This window comes from Mustela nigripes, chromosome 1, assembly GCF_022355385.1.
Source record: "Mustela nigripes isolate SB6536 chromosome 1, MUSNIG.SB6536, whole genome shotgun sequence".
Classification (NCBI taxonomy): Eukaryota; Metazoa; Chordata; class Mammalia; order Carnivora; family Mustelidae; genus Mustela; species Mustela nigripes.
In genome coordinates, this window is record NC_081557.1 from 73425058 (window position 1) to 73448847 (window position 23790).

Consider the following 23790-nt stretch of genomic DNA (forward strand, 5'->3'; position numbering starts at 1 on the left):
CCAAATTGAGGATAGGCTACTGAGTAAAAGCAAAACAATACAAAAAACAAAAAACAAAACAAACAATATCATTTCTTAGTAAACAATCCTACTTGAATACAAATTCTTGAGGATTACAATATTTAAAAAAAATAGGAGGGTAGATTTCTTCATGTTAATAATTTATATGTAACTTATATTGGCTATATAATTTATCACAAAATTATTTTTAATTTAAAATTACACCCTGAAGAATGGAATAATTGATTTTCTCTATATAATCTCCATCACATATTATTTCTAATTAACCCAGAATCCAGACATCCTATTATAGGAGTGTGAAGGAGAAAGGAAAAAACAAAGGAATAATAATGGATTTAGGGCTAGGTCCCAGAAAAATCTAAATATTATCTTTTAAAATAAATTTTGTTAAGTATTTAGGACAGAACTTTACATACACCAAATATACCAAGATAGTAGCCTGAATATACTCCTTTTGTTTTAGAAAATATGTGGTGTAACACAAAATCTAATACTTTTCATTATGCACATTGAAAGAGTAACCTAATAAACAAATAGCCCCTTAATTGCTCTCTGTAAATAAAGTAGTACTTTCAAAACAGATACAGAAAATCTGGAGAACATGATGTATGAATACTAAGTGGTTTATATCTTTCTCTTTGGTCTATACTGATACAAGTATACCAATTCATAATAGCTTATATATCAACTGTTCTCTCCAAAACCACCAGTGGAGGCAAAATATGCAAAATTTTCTGTCCAATGTGTCTGTATGACTGTACTACCCTATAATTTCTGCAAAGACTATTCATAACTATCTGATACTCACCCCCACCTGCAGTGAGCACATTGGTACCAGCATTTTCAGTTCAATAACTAGGCAAGGAAAACCCTATCTATCTTACTTATTGTGTATCAAGTTGTCCTGAGCTTAGTCTAGAGCAATATTTACTTTATTTTTGACTTAACACAGGGTTAATATACATATGCATTCCTTGGTAGCATCTTATGACCCTGCCTTTCCCCATTCCCCCCACCTGACTCAGCTGTGTTCTAAAGGCCATTTTATAAATACCTACGAGCCCATAAGGTGCTTGGTTGAAGCAGTCACTTACATAGAGAAAGGCACACTTCTGCCTCAAAATTACTTTTTCACCTAGAAGACATTATGTCCATTAGATTAAAAAAATAAAAAATAAAAATTCCTTTAGGTTTAGCTCTATCTTCTTTCCAGAAGATCTCTGGGGGGAAATGCAAATATAGGTGGTGGAAAGGAGAACAAAGACTCCACCAACTTTCTTTCTAGTGTACTCGGATATGAGTATGGATGCTATGGGTTCCAGGAGCCAAGGTACATTTGTGACTGGAGGAAAATTGAGGTAGGAACTTAGAAAGAAAAAAAGGAGCTTCTGAAAGGAAGTGAGAGGATACAAAGGAAAAAGTAAGATTAAAAACTTGGTGGGTTTGGTGCATAAACAATGAATTCTGGAACACTGAAAAAAAATTAAATTATAAACAAAAACAAAACTTGGTGTCACCTTTCCTTTATACCGTGATTTTCTATGTCTAGCCTCATTAGCTAGATACATAATGTACTCAGTACTTATTGTTGATAGAACATTTAATGTTTAAAGGGTTTTTGCAGCTAGAAGAATGTTCATCACTCTTTACACATTTTAAAGCTGATTATCATTAATCTTTTACAACTATAGTCACTATTTATGTAAAATTTAAATATACAACTAGTCTTTTAAAACTAACATTTTCAGCCATGGGAAACTAATATATTTAATAAATTTAGATAATTATCAAAATCTATTTTAATCAAATTAAATATTCAAATCTAATACATGGGTCTGTTAAAGATTTTAAATGTCATAAAATTAAGCAAAAGTTACAAATTATGAAATTGATTATGAGACCTGTTTAACAGATGTGATCTCTTTTATAATTTGAAGATTATTTTTGTTATATCAATAACACTTTAAGTCTGTAGTTTTCACATGGGCTTTACCTTTTAGAATATGACATATTTGTTTAAAATGATGTGATTCTAAGACTTATTGGACAGTGTTAACTAAGTGCCAGGTCAGTCTCTCCTAATTACATTCATGGAAAAATGTACTAATCTATATTTTTAATAGATACATATCTAATTGAAGACTCAAGATATCCATATATTAACAATCCTATTACCAATAAAGAAAATTAAACTTAAACATATCCTATTAGAGTCACTTTACTTTTTGCTTGGAGATTATATACGTATATTATATACATGTGCATTGTATTAAACTTTCTGATTCTGAGTATTATTAGAATCAGATGAGATTTTGCAGGTATATATATATATACACAAACTGTCACAGTTTGTCACAGGACTCACTTAATGCTAGCTTCTTCCCTCCTATTAACCAGAAATATATAAATATATTTTTAAAGATGTATTCATTTATTTTAGAGAGAGAGCACGAGAAGGATGGAGAGCAAAGGGAGAGACAGAGAGAGAGAGAGAATCCTCAGGCAGACTCTCTGCTGAGCTCAGAGCCTGATGACAGGGCTTGACCCTGGGACATCAAGATCATGACATAAGCCAAAATCAAGAGATGAATGCTCAACTGAATAAACAACCCAAGCATACTCTAACCAGAAATATATCTTAAAATATTCTAACTTTCCAGTAATAATATTTTGGTCCTGTACCCACATCCCATAAGTCAATCATAAGTTCAGCTACTTTTCATTGACTACAATGGATAATGGGAGACTAAAATCTAGATGCTGGAAGTGCATGTAAGACTGTCCCAAATAAGTTACAATAAGTGGGCAGAAGACATTATTACTGAACCAATGTAGTAAAACAGATTTTTTAAAAGAACATCCTTTATTTAGGACCTCAAGTAGCTTATATTCCTTGAACATTTTATGTGGCAGACAGTGCTCCAAGTGTTTTAAAATACATTAACTCATTTCATCCTTATAACCAACATATGAGTTGTTATAAAACACAAATCCAGGGGCTGAGTGGCTCAGTCAGTTAAGGATCTGCCCTCAATTCAGGTCATGATACCAGGGTCCTGGGATCAAGCCCTATGTCAGGCTGCATGCTCAGTGGAGAGTCTGCTTCTCCCTCTTTCTCTGCCCCTCCCCTCTCTCCTGCTCTCTCTCTCTCTCAAATAAATAAATTGTAATAAACAAACAAACAAAAGCACATAAATCCAGGGGAAGCTGGGTGGCTCAATTGGTTAAGCATCTGACTCTTGGTTTCAGCTCAGGTCAAGATCTCAGGATCCAGGGATCTAACCCCGCAACAGGCTCCCAGCACAGTGGGGAGCCTGCTTGTCTCCCTCTTCTGCCCCTCCCACTGCTTGCACTCTCTCTCATTCTTAAATAAATATATCTTTAAAAATAAATAAGTAAAATTTAAATCCATTTTGTAGATGGTAACTCTTATTTAACTCTAATAGTACTCAATCTTTCTCTATTCTAATATGTGTTGTATTCACTTTGATATACTCTATTTGATTTTCAACTTCTCTCCCAAACTCTAATTACATTGTAATTTCTCAAAAGTCTATATATTTGATTAGTCATCAACCTCCGTTTTATAATCACTTTATTAACACTATATGGCACAGGAAAAATAAATATTAGCAACAAAAATAAGCATGTAATCACTCTGCATTTCTTCTTACTGCTCAAATTTAGTTAATGAAACACTTACTTCATTTTTCTTATGGAAGTTTAAGAATTGCCAGTTCTCTTTTTAAATCTGAAATTTTAGGATGCATATTAATTTTTGGAAATAATTATTTTCTTATTTTCATATTTTATCCTTTAATAAACTTTGTTTCTCATAATTATCTTTACTTATTGGATAATGTATGGTTAGAAACTGGAAAGCTAAATTTTCTAAATGAACTTGATATATGACAAAGATAACTATATAACTATTATCAGTAGCTGACAATGTCATCATAGATCCTGGCTTTTGAAGGGAATGGTGATAAGGATATGAGAATTGGCACCTTTACCTGGTGATAGCAATGTGTGGAAAAATTAAATGTAAAATAAACTTGTTTTCTTTTAAAGTTTTGTTCCTCTTCACTTGTCACCTAATATGTTAAAAAATATGAAATAACAAATGTATATTTATATAATGATTGTTTTATTTTACTAATATATTTTATCTCAATATCATTCCAAAGGGTGTTTATTTGACTTGCTATATTTATTGCTAAATTATGTACCATGAAAAGTAAATATGCAAATAAATAAATACAGCACCAGGTAAAAAGACATTTCATAATAAGAGGTCAGGATAGTGTAGGCCATAATGTCTCATAATTATTGTGGCCAAGACATAAGTATTTCCTTGAGACTCCCAGCAGTCAGAGCAAATGGGAAAATACAGACATTTAAAGGACTCTAATTTCCCCTGAGTTCCTTAAAAGAAGAAACTCTTTTCTTGACATTTAATTCTCATTGAAATTTCTAGTTTGAGGCTTTATATGGAGATCTTAACAATATTCCTGCAACAGTTCAATAGTGAGTTTAATTAGCTTGACATAAAACCAAACCCAATTCTTTAAGTGTAACTAGAATTTAATCATGAAGCTATTCACTTCATTCATTTATATATATATATATATTTTTTTTTTTTTAAATTTGATTTGAGCAACTAATGGATTTGAGAAGCTGCTGCAGTCATGCTCATTTTCCCCTTTTAACCTATTCTTTACATGTCTTAAGGTCTACCATGAGGATCTTTAAAGTTCTCCCTAAATGAATATTTGTAAATGTGCTTCAGCATAGTTAATGTTAATAATGTATTTTAGCATTAATAAATATATATCTCATAAGGGTATAGTAAAAATTAATGTTGTAGAGAAGTCATGTCTGTGAATTGTTTTTTAACTTCAGGAAGCAATAAATAAACACAAAGTTGGATAACTATTGCTAGTACTGATTGTTACTGGTTATCAATAACATTGATAATGATTTTTTTGACAGAGTATACTTTATTCTGTAGCTTATGTTCATCATGAGGATAATTTCCTCACCTAGTGTAGTGATTTTTCTTCAGTGACAAGCAAGAATATACCATATAAAACTTTGTCACTCTATTAGCTTATTACCATGCTGAGAATTTGGAATTGATAATGTGACACTACACACTTCGCAAACATCCTTCGGATATCCAAAGCTCATAGCAATCTCTCCAACATTTGTATTCTTAAAAATAATTCACACTAGTAAGTCAAACATAAAATGAATCAAGAATAAATAGTAAGTCAGACATAAAATAAATCAAGAAGAAAATCTCCTCATTCTGTCTCTTGCTTCAAAATATCTTTATATGCCATCCCTGGTAAATTGATAGTTCATATCTAAATTCGAATATAGTGCTTTTCAGGGCATTTAGATGATTTAGATGCAGAATATTCCATTAGTTTTCCTTGAAGCAGTTGATTAAAATAACCTCCTTAACTCTTTGGGAGATTATATGATTTTTATAGACTTTGTATTTAAGCCTTTAATTTAACCTTTCATTTTTATATAAAACTCAAAAATTTCTTCTTTAGCTTTTCCAAAACTTCTTCTTTTAAATTAAAATTGACCTCTGGCTTTAAAACTATGTTTAACTAGCATTTGATACCTAATGAAATTATTTGAATAATTGCTAACTCTACAGTATATCCACAGCTTTATTTCATTACTGTATGAGATTTTGTCCATAATAACTTCATTAAATCGTTTGAGTATCAAACTGAATGAATCACATTGTCATGGATAATTTCATTAGTTGCAAAATTATCTAATTTTATTACAAATTAAGTTGATATTACCTTGCAATTTTGCTTTCTATAAACAAAACAACTATGTGTTTCTTCTATAAAATCATTACTCAAAGAATATGGTTTAAATCTTACCATAAAAAACAAGTCTTCTGATCAAAATGATATAATAATTGTGAGTGTATGACTCCTTGACAAACTACAGTACGGATTCTTTGAGATCACAGAAAAAATTTTAATTAAAAATAGCTAAGTTATGCTTTAAAGGGAAGTTATAATGAACTAATCAAAGTTGAAATCTGGGGCAGATTGCCTTCAAACTGTTAATTCTATGACATAACACTTTTGTATTTTATTTATTAAAATTCATCCAAACACATATTTTCATTATTAATCAAAATCATGAATAATTCTGTCTATATGTGACAGATGCCCTCCAGCCAAATGGACAATTTGCCTGGCTTAAACTTTGATCTCACTGTTCTTCCTCTTTTTTTAAAAAAATGCAGAAAAGCCAGTGTTCACTCATATTATATAAAGCAGCCCACAAAGACCTAGATCAAGAATGCACAAATCCTCTGACCCTTGCTGTTCAAGCCTATTTAATTCATTATTCTCTAATCCCTAGAAAAGTGTCTTCCAAGGCACAAAAGTTCAAGAAGGCTTTAAATCTCATTTGATTAAATAGCAATTCCATCTCACGATAATTTATAAAGATATTAATATAAAACAAAAAAATATAAACAAAGGGGCAGATATCAAATATGTTTGATTTCTAAAATTATTTTATTTAATAAAAACTTTTTTAGGGACAAGTTAGCAAAGAACATATATTACCTAGCCTGGAGGCCTTCTTCTTTGATTGCATTTTCATATCAAGTGCTAAATATTTCTACTCTTCATATGGATGGATGGATGAATGGATGGATGGATAGATAAATAGATATAGATGTACAAATGTGTATATGTATATATGTATAGGTATAGATGTGGATATGTATGAATGTATACACATAAATTTAACAATAACAAGAATAATAGCAATAGTTAAAAGCAGCAATAGTTACTGAACACTTAAAAGCCAAAAAACTGTTAAGTATATTTAATGCATCTTTACCCTCTTTAGTCTTAAGGGAGTTGCACTATTGATTTAATTTATGAATTAAAAGAAAAACATAGTCAATCTCAAGAATGCCAACTTATTTTCCCAAAATCACATGGCTAGTAAATAATAAAACAGCATCTCCAACTCAAATATAACTTCAAACTTTATGCTTACAATCTTCCCTTTTCTATCCCATACCATACTTAATCATGCATTGCATTTTTTGTTGCTTAATATATGTAGTTATTCATAGAACACATATGCATATATCCTCTCTCTCTCTTGGGCATTGTTCCACATGTATATGGAGCCTATAATGAACAATGCATATTCTCATAGACCTTAATAGACCTTAACGCTAAGAAAGTCAGTACGAATCTCTCCATTCCATATATATTTCCTGAGTTGATACTCTCATTATCCTCCCTGAACTACCAGAAAAATTGCCTGCCTATGTATATTTTTTTCACATCACTCTTCATCCTACCCAAACCTCAATAAAATCTCTCTGTACTGTTTTTCCTGAAACGATCTATGTAAAATACAATTCTGACCATGTTGTCCCTGCATAAATCTCTAATGGTTTACCATAATTGCAAAGAAATTTGTAATTCACTCTATACACTTTGAGAGTAGGCAGAGAAAAATCAGAGGGCTCCTTTATGAAAATGTGTCCAAGAAAACTCTATGGTAAAAGTCAAGTTAGGAGGTCATTTCAGTAATCTAGGTAAAAAGGACTGGAATTCCTCATACATTGAATATAATAGAATAGATGTCTGTGGGAGAAGCTAAAATAAATGAGAATTTGCAAATGATAGAATGAATGGGGTTAGAAATGTAAAAAAATATGGAAGAGTTAGAATGATATCAAGATTCTGAACTTTGATTAATTCAGTTGAACAATCCATAATACTGTAACATAATAAAGTAACAAAAAGAAGAGGAGGAATTTTATTTTGACTTTCAGGGGAAAATACATAATATTTTAAAATATTGGTTAGTGCGCAGGAAAAGCAGTTCCCAAAGGTGAGAACTGGCCACAAAACACAAGGACAGACTCAATGCAATCATAAGGATGTTTCATCAAGAGAGTTTGTACTAGAAAGAAAAGAGGGTTAAGGACCTAACCTTCTAGAATATATACATTTCTATGGTAGAAATATGTGAAGGGTAGAAAGAAAGGAGTTAGTGAAGGACAGAATAATGGAATAAGCCAAGAGGTGCAGAAGAAAGCCAATATAATAGAGTGAAGTACAAATGATACTTAGTTGTGTGTGTGTGTGTGTTTAATGATATTAAGTTTTAAGGTGTCAACTGTCACCTTTGTCAAACACTGTAAGTAACACTCAAAAAATTTTTGGAATTTGAGACCTTTAAAAACCAATTTTAGTAATGACAGAGACAGATACAGAATCCAAGGCTTTTAAGTATAAGATATTATAGTATTTGGGGGTAGATAAAAGAGAGTGTGCATAGAAGATTCTGAAAATACAAAATAGAGTCTAATTCGTGAAATTAATTTCTCCTTTCCAAGTAATTTCTCCTTTCCAAGTAAACTATATTCTACAGATTTAAATCTCCTTCCAGGAAAATAGTCTGCCATAGAAAAGATACTAAGTGCTATAAGATACTATGTTAATTAAAGTAAAATTTAGAGGGGAACCTGAGTGGTTCAGTTGGTTGGGAGACTACCTTTGGCTCAGGTCATGATCCCAACGTACTGGGATAGAGCCCCATATCGGGCTCCTTGCTCTGCATAGGAGCCTGCTTCTCCCTCTCCCTCTGCCTGTTGCTCTCCCTGCTTTTGCTCTCTCTCTTTCTGTCAAATAATAAAATTTTAAAAAATAAAATTAAATAAAATTTAGTTTAGACTCTCACATCTTGACTTAAAAACTTAAATTAAGTAAAGAACCTTAAAACCACTTGGGGAAACATACAATTTCCAGAAATATTTTCCTGATCCCCTTCAACCTAAATTTTAATTCCATATCCTCTAGAATCTTGATTTTTTTTCGATAAAATACAATATTATCTTAAGAGAAATAGAACCACTTTACTTTTGCCTTAATTTTGTGACACCTAGTGGAAGAATCACATGATGATTGGGTTTAACTGATGTTTTTCCCACTCCAGGGAATGAAAAGGAGAGGAACTAAGAGGATAACCCCTAATCAATACCAACTAGTTAGCTATGTATAGCTCGGAAGGGCCTCAGCACCTGTGAATTCATGGCCCCAGTTTCTATGTGAGTTTTCTGCAATGTTTTTATTAAAACAAATAAAGAAAACATTTTTATTTTTTGTTTTTGTTTTGAGTCAAATTAAATACTTCAGGCAAAATCTGGGAGTGCACGTGGGGTTTCTCATTATAAATCCTAATATGCGTACTTATGCATCTGAAACAGGAGCTTTCTAATAAAAGTCCTCTTTTTTTTTTTTTTTTTTTAAGATTTTACTTATTTGACAGACAGAGATCACAAGTAGGCAGAGAAGCAGGCAGAGAGAGGGGAGGAGGCAGGCTCCCTGCTAAACAGAGAGCTCAATGTGGGGCTTGATCCCAAGACCCTGCAATCATGACCTGAGCCAAAGGCAGAAGCTTAATCCACTGAGCCACCCAGGCACCTCAATAAAAATCCCCTTTATTGCAATGGAGACTTGTTCAAACTATAAATGATGCTGCGTGAGTCTGTGTAGGAGTTTCATATTAAAATACCCTTATCATCTTTCATAGCTTTGTTTAAGATGTCTTCAGACATAGGCCATTTGCACCAGTCTATAAATTAGATTAGATACTCAAGTATATTTATGGGAGTTACAGTATAAGGTTAACATTATTATTAATAATAATAAGATGGGACCAGAATGACTTCTCTATGCCCTCTATGCAATGTTTTTATTAAAACAAATAAAGAAAACCATGATGACTTCTCTATGCCCGGGTTACATTCTATTCATTTGATAGGAATTAAGTGGCAAGTATGGAGTTTAGTGGGACATTAAGTCATTAAGCCTGTTTCAACGGATGCAGAGGTATTTAGACAAGGAGTTACTATTCTCTAGCTTCTTTTTCTCTTACCCACTAATCTGGGTAGGAACATTAATCTGATCAGCCTGTCCTTAAAACAGTTAAAGTCCTCTAATCCAATCTAGGATAAAGAGTAAACTTCCACAAATGGTCGCAAGGCCATTTATTATTTAGATTCTGTCTGCTTTTCTAGCTTTCTCTCTATTACTCAGGCTGTAGTGAACTATATGTACTGTCCTAAGAGCATTTTGTTGCTGTTATATGAGACAGTCTACCTGTGTCATGGTAACCATTCATGGTAACCAAGGGCTACCATTCAGCAACTAACCTCCTCCCAACGCTCTCTGTCTCTGTCTTATTCTATATATGTGTGTGTATGTGTGTGTTTGTGCGCAGTATATATTATATATATAAAATATGTATTTATATATAATCTCACATGTTCTTTATTATATTTGTTTCTTGGTACATTGCATTACAACCATTTACGACAGTCACTTTGATTCTGAACTTATGCATACCACAGACTCTACAAGACTAAATTGACTGAAGATGTATTTAATGTCTCATTTGTCTATTTCTTTACTTTATTTACTACCCAGCCTCTAACATGCAAGTTTATAGCCGGTACTCAGTGAATGCCTGCAGAATGAGTAAGTGAATGAATGAATATCCTCCAGCATCACAGTGGCCACTACTCTCAAAAAATATCTCCTTCTGAGACCCATTAGAAGATTGATTCTTTAAGAAGTGTATACATAGTCCTCTTTAACAAGTATAACAGAAAATCAAAATGAGTAATATAATTTATGCAGAAAAGTTTTATAAACTGTAAAGCTCCATATACAGGGTAGTTATATGATTTGTAAATGAGCATTAATAAACATTAATACCTACAAAGGTATTAAAGGATATAATTAATATTGATATCAAAGCAGGTGTTGATGTTCAGTTTAAAGTTAGTATATCTTTATAAATTATTGTGCATACTATGGTAATATCTTCCATATTATAATAGACATCTGAGGCCAACTAAGGTATTCCAAAGAAATACTAAAAAGTTGCCTTTTTATTAAAAGTAATTTCAGATATGTCCCTGATCACAGAAGAAAGCTAATACTTTTTAAAAGTGATTCTAGAATTCTAGCAATGTGTCTCTATGGATCCTATTAGCAATGAATGTTTTCTATTCATTTCATAACGTCATTGGATTGTAAACTTAGAGTCAGGAGATAATGATAGAATTTGCCAAACTAAGCGACAAATCTTGCTGTTAAGTTCTTTAGGAATATATATGTAAATGTTACTTTATTTCAGTTGTGAACATGAGGGTGTCTACCCAGTGCCACTTCTATAATTCATGTCAAATTTCCAGAAATAATATTTAATATAATTTAATATTTAATATAATTAATATTTTTAGAATCATGAAAAGAAAATTTAATAAAAAGTATTTACCTCCAAATTTTTAATAGGTAGATGAATTTAGAGAATTGTTTCCCATAGTACTTCACAAGAAATGAGACAGTATTTTAAAAGAATCACATCTGTCATGACAAAATAACCAAAAATATGTCTAAAAATTGTCAGTTATAAGAGCAAATGTGATTCATATCAACTCTGTTTTCCATAAACATAGTAAATCATTCACCTAAGAAATCATGACTATAACAGACATTTAAATCATAATTTACAGAATTTCAAAAACAGTAATTAACTTCACAAAAAAAAATTATAATTGCTGAGATGGAACTGGCATGTCATCTAAAAAAAATTCTAAATTCCTATGTAGCAACATGCAAACATATCTAGAAGGCTTGTTTTATATTTGTTATTACTTAAATTCCTTTATAAGACCACAAGAACTGAATAAGTTATCAATGTTTTACTTGTCTTGATTTAAAAAAAAAAAAAAAAAAAACATTCTTGGGGCACCTCGGTGGCTCAGTTGGTTAAGCATCTGCCTTCGGCTCAGGTCGAATCCTAAAAAAATAATAAAAATAAATAAATTTATTGATTTAACTTAGAGAGATACCATGAGAGAGGGAACACAAGAAGGGGAAGTGGGAAGTGGAAAGCAGGCTCCCCGCTGAGCACGGAGCCTGATGCGGGGCTCAATCCCAGGACCCTGGGATCCTGACCTGAGCTGAACACAAATGCTTAACTGACTGAGCCATCCAGTTGCTCCCAAAAACCATCCTTGATAGATAAGTAAGATTATATCTTTTTCTCTAGAGAACACTTTATGCCAGTTTTTATTCAATTTCATATTTTGTATTTCAGGAACTTTTTCCAGTTTTTTTCTTAAAATATTATCTGAATATGTGTTTTACTTAGTTGATTCACCCACTATGAGATTAAGAAAAGCAAGCCTCTTTGTACATGAAATAAACACCATAATGAAAATAATTGTATCAATTTGCATAATTTATTTTAACTATTACATACTTATATAGTACTTATATTTAATGATATAAGCATTAATTGTATATAATAAAATGCTAACAATAATTGCTAAGATTTATTAAGTGATTATTATGTGCCAGATACTAAGGCAAGCTTTTTGCATATTATTTTATATTCAATTACAAAGAAAAAATAACATAATTTATGCATTATCCACGCTTAAATATATTGAAAATTAGGAAACTGTCTGAAAGAGGGAGCTCAGTTGTCCAATGTGACATAATTAATAAAATGCAAAAGTGAAATTTGAGTCTTGTTCTATCTGATTCTAGATCCAGATCTCTTAATTAAGTTTTTGCTGAGCTTCTGCACGTGATATCCCATTAAACCACACAAACGATCCTGAAGTTATGCTGAGTGGTCTCATAGACTCTCATTTTGAGATCAGAAAGTTGAAATGAAGAATGCCTGGGTGGTTCAGTTGGTTAAGTGTCTGCCTTCTGCTCTGATCAGGATCCTGGGGTCTTGGGATCGAGTCCCGCAATAGGCTCCTTGATCAGTATGGAGCCTGCTTCTCCTTCTGCCTGCCACTACCCCTGCTTGTGTGCTCTCTCTCTCTCTCAAAAAAAACAAAATCTTAAAAAAATAAAAAAAGAAAAGAAAATTGAAATGATAAAAGATCTTATATCCCACTTGTGGCCACACAGCTAAAAGATTTGAACTTAATCTATGAGAGATAGCTGATGTACTTGTACACATTCTTATCATTCTTGCATTTAATTTATACTTCAGGGTATTCACATATGACTACTCTCTGGTCTCTTTTATCCCAGGGTCTGGTCTATTCAGATTGATTAAGCCAATACAATGCTACACAGAGAGCACACATACCAACTGCTTTCAGTCTAACGATATTTTTTCAAATAAGTCAAGTGATGCATAATTTCATATTATGTTGAGAAGTTCTTAATGATTTTTATTAATGTGCCTGTGAAACTCAAAATAGCCCCAATTATAAAAGAGGTAAAATAAATAGAATTCATGCAATTTTACCATCAATACAGATCACACTCTATTCAGTAGATACGTGGAGACTGTGTGGTAGTCTCAGTAATGTCTTTATCTCCCAAAATAAGCTCCATTCAGTCTATTGCAGTTACTTACTTTAGAATAAGGCCTAAGCTTAAGAATTAAGGGTATCCAGATAGTCTACTTTCTTGGTTTTCCCTCTCTATTAGAAATGTTATTGGTCCTGGGGAAAGGAAGGCAGACGTCCCCACCTTCTGTCTCCTGTTGAGGGTACCACAATCTCTTACTGCTTTCCCCTTGCCGCAGATGGAGAGGGGCAGCTATTCCAGGGAGAACATTAAGGCCTTGAGCTTGGGCGAGGTCGCGAAGTGTGCCACTAGGCTGAGAGTAGGGGTCAGGAGGGCAGGCAGCTGGGGGCCAGAACCTGGTAAATCAGCAGCGAGTCCAGCAGGTTGTAGTCCACAAAGAAAGGCTAATTTTTGGACAGTAGGGTCTCACCTGGGGGGATTGGGGGGGGGTCTCTTCACATACTCCTCCTTGCCTGCTTCATAGCTGTTGTAGATGAGATTGAGGTATTTGCTTCAGAGATCTGTGATGCCATCATTCACCATGTCCACCAGGGCCACATCCCACTGGTCCTTTCTGAATAGTGCAGGGCAGAGTCCCTGTCAGGTTGGAACAGTCCACTGGTACAGGGTAAGAGCTCCATCCTGGAACTTTGAAAGTTGCCCCTACAGCAAGGGTTCCTTGGTCACCACCACCTCCTTCCAGCTCTGGGCCTGGTCAGCCAGCAGTTTGCACATGGCCTCTCAGCCTCCTTCAACAGGGAAGGAGGCAATGGTGTAGGATGGCATGGTTATAAGTGTAGGCAGCAGCAGCAGTTGCAGCAGTAGGGGTGGCAGAGCCTGGATATCCTCCTGTAGTTCACACTACTTTCTAGCACCTCAAGTTTATAGCTGCTGTTACTCTGGTGGGCCTAAACTCAAATCAGTTGAATAGTTAGTAGTGTTTTTCTACTCTCAAAACTAATGGAAGCAAGCTTTAACTGTAGTCCAAATTTTACGATTTGAGTTTTTATGTTTTGGAAATACTAGTCATATAAAATCTGTGACTATTAATCTAATTACAGTTAGTTCATTTTCTCCCTAACATAATCTGGATGGTATCATAAATATGGATAAAGCTAAATGACTATTTATATATAAAACATAAAAATTAACTGTCAACATAATCTTGTTTACCTTCACAACTCTGGCAGGCACTTCTGTGTCATTTTGAATATGAGATTTTCTTGGATGTTGTCAAATACATTTCAGCATCACTATTAAGGAAAATAAAATATTTCAATACATACATTTTACACTGTCTTTTGAATTAGAAATAGTTGTCCTTGCCTAGGGTCCACTGACATTCTTCTGCCACAAAATGATATCCTTCATCTTTGCTTTAACAGATGTTATTTTTCCCCCCCTGGCCTCTGCCATAGAGACAAATTATCATCTCCCTATAAGACTATAAAACAGAATTGCTTTTCTTTATTCATAAATTATATAGCTTATCTCATTCCTAAAATGTATAACCTTGCACAGAGTGGAGAAAGAAGAAGAAGAACAACAAAAAAAGTGTACATGTTAACACAACCCTGTATTTAAATTTAACTTTCATAATCACCTCTTTCTTTAAAATGAATGTCTCACTATTTAATTTAGAAAATAATTGTAGATTAATCATTAATCATATATAACTTTTCAAATGGTGAACCACTAGTAAATGACAATAATAGGAAAAAGCACAAGGCCCAACAGATGTTTCAAATGATTCGCTTTAAAAGGATCTTAGAGAAAAGCAGCTCACCAGACATTCCACTCTTCCACAAACAGAATAGCTTGTTAGAGAAATTTCCACCTCCTAAGACCTCATTTAATAAGTGAGCTGACTTTTCTCAATTGCATAATAAAGGCATATAACCTGGTGATTCAATTTACCTTAATGATGATAAATTCTAAAGATTGATGTGCAGGTGTGTGTGTGTGTGTTTAAGAAGTATCTTTGCTTACACTAAAAGAACTGAATACTTATTCTAGGCTATAAACTTGTACTATTTTATTATAAAATATTGACTCTAAAACTCTAATAGAAATTAGAAATCACCATTAGCATAAGAAAGGAAATTGAGAGTTAGCTTAGCTTGCTGTGTTTGAGATATATGTTTATCCTATTTATGACTTCTCTGTTAATGAAAGGTAAAGTAGGGAATAGGTTAGTTGCTTTTTTATTCCATCAAAGACGAGCCTAATACAATGAGAGACATATGATAACATAGATATTTTTTCCTTTATTTAGAAGGACTAAATCAATGAGAGAAGTTATATACTGGGAGGTACAGAAACTGAGTAGTAGAAATCAGAAAACAATGGAGGAGAGATTTTCCAGTGCAAGGATTTGCCAACCACATCAAAGTCAATTGATTTATTTATGGGTAATAAGGATAAGGAAACTATATTTGTCAATAAAGAGCAGTGTTGAATATAAGGAGAGTATTTCCATTAGAGGATTGAAGTAGAAGTTAGTATTTGAGATTTCAGGCATATGGTAAAAAATTGCAAAAAAAAAAAAAAAACAAAAAAAAAACCCACATTTGTTTCTTTAAAAGTTAGGCAGTGGATGGATAGTGGAGTTAAATAGTAAGTTAAGAAGACCGCAATAGTAAACACTGTATTCTATTGAAAAATTAACAAAGTTCTTTTTACTCTTCAACAGTAAAATGCATGGGTGTACTTCTAGCTTCATCTCCTCCTCATTCTACACTCAATTAATTTTTAACAATATTGAAGTCTCCAGACCATATTCAAATTAAGCAGTTAATCACGAAATAGGCTTTTATTGTCAGCATTGAAAAGTCCTTTCCTTGAATCATATTCACATGTAAATGAAAAACATTTACAAAAAAAATTACCTTTATCCCATTTGAAGCTTATAAGAATCTCTAACCACCCAAAACCACCACTCCCTTGGCAGAGAACTATAGTAGAAATATTGGCTTTAATTTGATTTATCCACTGTATGACGACCTTACCTCCTGACGTTTTCTGTGATGTTCAGATAACTTAAAAGAACTTCTTTTCTAGATCAGCAGTATTTCTCCTATATAAGATTCATCAGTTTGGGAGAATTTTCTTTAATGTATCACATTCTTTTAATATCTTTCCTCCCTGATACTCCATATCATATTTAGTATCTGTCTTGTTTCTGTTCTTAATCCTGTTTTTTACTGTGTATAGGCTTCTCAAGTTTTGGGCAACTTTCTCTCTCTCTCCCTCTCTCTCTTTTGCTCCCTGCCCCCCACTTCTATAAATAACCTCAAACACTGTCTCATTTTCAACTACTATATTTATGTAGGATAAATTCATATCTCCTAAATCCATATCTTTGTTTCAGATTGTATTTCTAATAGCTAGTGCCATCCTGCCCGTTGAATATCTTCTTAGCACCACAATTTCAATTATCTTCTTGCCACAAAAAACCGCAGGCTTTTGAATTTCTCTTTTGTAGCTTGTACCAATAATATCAGATTAGAAAACGGGAACATCACTGATTGCCTGTCTTCATTATCTCTTATTCCTCCACCATACCCAACAAATTTCCAAATAATTTTCATATATCCATTTTTTCCTTACCAAAGCACAATCACCCTAGTTGAAATCCTTAATGTACCTTCTACCTGACTATTGTGATAGAATGGTTTGATCTCTCCTTGTTTTCCTATACCTCAGTTCTTATCAAGACTTCCTTCTGCTTAAAAACAATCATGTTCCATTGAGTACTAATACAAATTAAAGAACTGCACATCTGGACTCAACCAACTTTCCAGATACCATCTCTTGCTTCTGATGCCCATTTATTATTTATTACAGATAATTTGTAATATCCCTTCTTTCTGCCTCATACAGATCTACTGACGTGGTATGTCTCCTTATTTCTGTGGCTCTTGATATCTCACATCTTCAAGTTATAAACCACATGCCCTGTTTTCCAAACTTATTCTCAATTTTTCTCAGAACATTGAGATGGCTCTATAATCAGTTTTTTTTTTTTTTTAACTCTGCTTATGTGACTGAAAGCCCCCATAACTGGGTTCAAATACAGTCTCCTATTAGGAAAATTTAGGACAAGTTAAAAACGGCTTTCTCGAGCACCTGGGTGGCTCTGCCTTTAAGTGTTTGCCTTCAGCTCAGGTCATGATCCCCGGGTCTTGGGATCAAGCCCCTCATCAGGCACCCTGCTTGGCAGGAAGCCTGCTTCTTCTCCCACTCCCCTTGCTTGTATTCACTCTCTTGCTGTCTCTCTCTTTGTCAAATAAATAAACAAAATCTTAAAAAAAAAAAACAAACCTGCTTTTTCATCAGTAAAATAGGGATTATAATAATATCATCTCATTAGACTGATATAAGAAATACATGGTGAAAGATAAGTAAGCCTGCTTCTTAACATCCATGAGATCAGGGATTTTTGTTTTGCTTACTAATATATTTCAAGTGCCTTAAATGTACCTTGAACATATTTTTAATTGTATAATCTATAGAATAGTATAAAATGTTAGTATTTGTTTTAAAGATTTTATTTATTTATTTGTCATAGAAAGAGAGATCAAGAGAGCAAGCACAAGCAGGGAGAACAGCAAGCAGAGACAGAAGCAGGCACCCTGCTCAGCAAGGAGCCCGATGTGGGACTTGATCCCAGCACCCTGGGATCATGACCTGAGCCGAAGGCAGACGCTTAACTGACTGAGCCACCAAGGCATCCCAAAATGTTAGTATTTTTAATTTAATATTATCAAAATTCAGGACTCTATAGTTACTTATATATTGTTTTGTTTCCTTTACCAGACAAGGAAATATTTCTATTAGATATTTATTGAATACTTACAACAGAAATTCCCATTCCCAGGATCCAAATCTCCTTCCTTCTCTTCATCACATCTCAGCTCTGATGTCCTTTTCTTCAAAAAACAAACAAACAAACAAAAAACCTAAGCTTCCTAATTAATTTTAAAATTTAGTAGTTATTTTGTTTTAATGTGTGACATAATGAAACTCTTTGCCTCCAAGTTTTCAGGAATCAGACACCACTTCAATATATTAGCAAACTAATGAAAAAGACAATAGAATTCCATTGTGTATATATACCACATCTTAATCCATTCATCTGTTGATGGACATCTAGGTTCTTTCCATAGTTTGGCTATTGTGGACATTGCTGCTATAAACATTCAGGTGCATGTGCCCCTTTGGATCACTACGTTTGTATCTTTAGGGTAAATACTATGCAGCCATCAAAAGAAATGAAATCTTGCCATTGGCGACAACATGGATGGAACTAGAGCGTATCATGCTTAGCGAAATAAGTCAAGCAGAGAAAGACAACTATCATATGATCTCCCTGATATGAGGAAGTGGTGATGCAACAGGGGGGCTTAAGTGGGTAGAAGAAGAATCAATGAAACAAGATGGAATTGGGAGGGAGACAAACCATAAGTGACTCTTAATCTCACAAAACAAACTGAGGGTTGCTGGGGGGAGGGGGGTAGGAAGAGGGGGTGGGATTATGGACATTGGGGAGGGTTTGTGCTTTGGTGAGTGCTGTGAAGTGTGTAAACCTGGTGATTCACAGACCTGTACCTCTGGGGATAAAAATATATGTTTATAAAAAATAAAAAATAAAAAAAAGACAATAGATTCTTTTCTATGTTTATAAGATAATAATTCATGTATAAACACATGAAAATGTATACTCTTTTCTTAAAGCAGAATCATGTACCACAATTACTGTTTGCCTCCACTGAGAGACATAAATGCTTCAAATATCATGATCATATTTGTGAATCCTTGAAAAAAATACAGTCACTGACATATAATAAACATGCATTAATTTAAAAAATGAGTATCAGTTACAGGAAGAGGATTCGGTTGCTTCTGCCTTGATCTGTATAACAACATTAACAAAATACTTACTTTGTGCCAGGTATTATAGTAGGTGTCTTCCATCTCTGTCTTGAGAACTTTTATTTATCCATGATTTGCATCACATGTCAACTTTACGTTTTAACACCTTCTGTGTATCTTTTCCCCTGTAGCATATGTTGTTGCTGTAGCTGTGTTGTTGCAGTTTTCATATAATCTATACATCTTCACTGTAAGAATATAAATGCCTGAAAGATCAGGACAAAATCGTGAATCCTTAAGAATGAAGAACTCTCAATGGAACATAATAGAAGTGTATTGGATAAACAAAAGAATACCAGGTATTCTTAAATACCCAGTTTTAACAAAAGATACTGGGGCATCTGAAGGGTGGTTCAGATCATTGAGCTTCTGACTCTTGATTTTAGCTCAGGTCATGATCCTAGGACAGAGAACTCAAGCCCCACTTTTGGCCCTGCATTAGGTGTGGAGCCTGCTTGGGATTTTCTCTCTCCCTCTTCCTTTGTTTCTACATATATACATATTATGTATGGATATACATACTATGAAAATTATAATAACATAACCTTTAATAAAATTATTTCATTTTATCAGGAAAAATATTTATGGAGAAAATATTTATGATGTATAAGTATATAAACATAGTATTTATATATCAACATGAATAGACTCTGATACAAAATAATTTAGAAATAATTTACAAATATAACTTCATATAAGAAATTAAGAATACATCTATTTTAGGTAATCTAAATAATCATTAACAATGAAGTAAAAATATTATAATTTTTAGATAAAAATAGCTAAGACAAATTATACTTATCTCATAATTGCCAAAAACTTTCTTTCTAAAATATAAAATAAAAATTATTTGCCTAAGCCACCTAGAAGTCTTTTACAGCCCATTAATTAATAGTAATGTGTAATTTGTTTAGTTTATTGCATTTTCCACAACTCATTAAATCTGGGCTTATGTGTAGTTGTAGCCTGCTTTGGTTTCACTTGTTTTAATTACTTTTTGATGATTTAAGACAATAGCCATATGGATTCAAGTTTTTTTTTTTCTCCTTCCCTGCATCACAGCATAGTGCTAACTATTACTATTCCTATTTATACATATTTTAAAATACAATATTCCTTCTTGAGAATACTGCTGGTTTTATATTATAATGCCATAGTTTATTAATTTCACATGTTAGCAGCATCCAGGAATATATGAGGAATGGTACTCGAGCTTCTGGAATGTTCTGAGGATGTAATTTGTAATAAGAAATAATGAGATTTTATAGACTATTTAGGTGGTTTCCAAGTAGCTTGTCAGGGGTCCTCTTGCTCTAAACTTCTGAGTATAGAAAGCCAGTAAGCTGTCTTTTCTTTGCACACTCAAAAAATTTAGGAAAGGACACAGCTTAACAATTTCCTTGGCAGATATGGGTACAGAAGTTCTAGTTCCTTGTCCTTAGTATTTGCTTCATTTAAAATAAAAGGTTATCTTTTAATGATTGCCTATGTTATACTTGGTATAGTATTAGGTGCTTAAGATAAATAATTTTAATTCTCAGTATGATCCTGCAAGGAAACTATGTTTATTATACTTTGCTGCTGTGAAAACTGGGGCTCAAAGAAACGGAAGTTCTTTTTTGTGGTCTGTTTAAAATCTTCCCCAAACTTCCCCAAATTTTAGAAACTAAAATCTTCGGGGTGCCTACTGTCCCTGGTGAAGTTAAGTTTCTTGGACAGTTGGTGCTGTTGCATACATCTTATGCCTCCTAGCCACTGACATCACTATCAGAGCTAAGATTCAGGAACTAGTGCTAACATGAGTTAAGTTTTTGCTGTTCCATGAATCAGAGCTGGGCTTTTACTGCTGTGGCCTTTTGTTGAGGAAGTCTCGCAGGGACCTGGAACCTGCTGGATTCTGTTTGTGGGTACTGTCAGGTTGTATTTCAGCTCTTTGGGCTCCTCTCCTCCGTGGACACCTCCCCAAGATGCACACTGTTGTGCAGTATTTATCAACCCCCATTATAACTTCCTCTATAATTTGTATAAAAGAATATATTTGCTTGGGGAACTGTGATTTATAGGTCACCAGGGGTTGTGCAGATATTTGGGGACTTTTATAATTTTAGTGAGTGGAAACTACTTGAGGTAATTGCCACGAAGAATACATCGAATAAGGCTGCAATTTCCAAGGGTCATACAGATATTTAGAAATATCTGGATTGCAACACTGATCTAGGTGATTGTAAAGCTTGTGTCTTTTCAACAAATTTTCTCTTCAAAAAAAGGACAACAAATATATTACTTTTTGCAGTCAGGATCACTGTTTTCTAGATCCAAGAGCTGTAGAAAAAAAACATTCTCTTGTGGTCTCTTTCTCATTCTTAAGGCTTTTTATTTTTAATATTTATTTATTTATTTATTTATTTAGGCATGACAAGGAGGAAGCATAAGGGTGGTGTTTTAGATAAACATGCTTTTATTGAGCACCTGTTATGTGCCAGTACCATGCTGGTTGCTATGGCCAAGAACTGGTGTATTAGTTTTCTTTTGCTGTTGTGATAAATGACCACAAATTTCATGGCTTAAGCGGTATACTTTTATTATCTTATAGTTCTGTAGGATAGTTCAACATGGGTCTCAGTGAGGTAAAATCAATGGTGAGCAGGGTGCATTCCTTTCTGGAAGCCCAGAACAATCAGTTACCTTGTTTGTCCCAGTTCTAGAGGATGCCCAAGTTTTTTGTCTTGTGACTCCTTTTCTTCATCTTCAAAGCCAGCAGCATAATATCACTCTGATTCCATCATCACATCTGATTGTCTTTTTCCGCCTCCCTCTATTTTTAAGAACACTTTTGATTACATTGGGCTCCCCTGGATAATCCAGGGAACTCTGCTTATATAAATCAATTGATTAGCAGCTTTAATTACAGGTACAACTTTAATTCCCTTTTTTCATGTAACCTAACATATTCACAAATTCCAAAATTCAGACATGGACAAAGTTGGGAGAATGTTATTCCGCTTATCACACTGAGAAGGAGGAAATCACCCAAGATGTACCAGGGGTGATAACACAAGAGATGTACCTAAAACACACAAGAAATGTACCTAAAACAGAGAACAAATCATCATGTAAGAAAATATGTAATTATAACAATTATAATCATAGCTAAACTCAACATTTGTTAAAAATTTATTGTGCCAGGCTTTTTTTTTTTTTTAATATAATGATTGTCTAAACTTTCAAAACAACTTTTAAAGGTAAGAAGCGCAATCTTATTTTGATAAAGATAAACAGGCTTACACTTGCCCAGGTTCTCCCAGCTAATAAGTATGGAAATGGGATTTACACTTAGGTCTCTAATTTCAAAGTCTGTGCTCCAGTTCGTAGAATAGTCACAAAATGAAACAGGATTTAGAGCAAATGATTCCAAGTCAGGGCACAGCTTTGAAAAGTGCAATTAGTATGTAGTTGCAGAAAAGCAGTAAGGAGGCATAAAGGGAGGCTGTGGAGACTTCATCGCAGGAGGTGGCAAGCAATATAGTGTGGGGTAGGGAAGATCAACTGTAGTGGTGCATGTGAAGGTTTGTGCTGAGGAGGTAGGGAGATAAATATTGACAGGAAAAATGAGGGAGATTTTGACTGTTCTCTAATCTCTTGAGTATGTGCTTGAATGGATAAACAAGAGGGGCACCTGTAAGTTTTTAAATAAGTGAGAGAATTGAAAAAAATATGCTTTAGAGACATTAGTCTGAGCAAAACAAAGGACGATGGGGAAAGAATAGATTAAAACACACATTTGCAGTTATTTCAACACCAAATGACATGGGACTTTCAGAGAATAAGTGACCAATAATCAACCTACCATATCCTCTTATTGAGTACTATTGTTCTATTTCTCTATGCAATAGATTAGTAAATAGAAAATAGATAAATAGATAAATAGTTAATAGACCAATAGACCAACAGGTCAATAGATAAATAGAAAACTTCTTTTATCTCATAAAAATAAGCTCCGGAGAAATTTAAGAGGTTAATTTTCTCCATGCTTTTTGTTGGGTTTAGGCCTTGAAATGTCTATAAAATAGTATTTTTACATGCTTTTGCATATCTGGACCTATGAATTCAGTGAGACACAGTTTCATAGACATTACTGAGAGGGAACTGAAACTCTGAGAAATGGTGATTTATCAAAATCCAGTGATGATTTCAATCCTGAATTTACTGAAAAGCCTTGCCTTTTTCTTCTCCAGATCTTGACTTACTATTATATAAATTGATATTATATAAATATAATTAAACTCAAAACTTTTAACATATCTTACATGTAAAAGATCCTGAGTTTTATTTCCTATGAAATTGGTATAATATAACACTTTAATTCTTTAAATAAGAACTCTAGGAAGCATAAAATTGATCTCTTCAACTATCTACCCCCTAAATC

The 23790-nt window shown here is 33.4% G+C and overlaps 1 protein-coding gene and 1 pseudogene across 1 annotated transcript in view; one reads left to right on the top strand and one right to left on the bottom strand.

Moving 5' to 3' along the window:
- The window catches only part of CNTN5 (contactin 5), a 784689-nt gene that overhangs the window by 254663 nt on the left and 506236 nt on the right, over positions 1–23790 (top strand). The gene's annotated exons all lie outside the window — the stretch shown is intronic.
- Positions 13683–14216, bottom strand: LOC131999517 (glutathione S-transferase P-like; annotated as a pseudogene).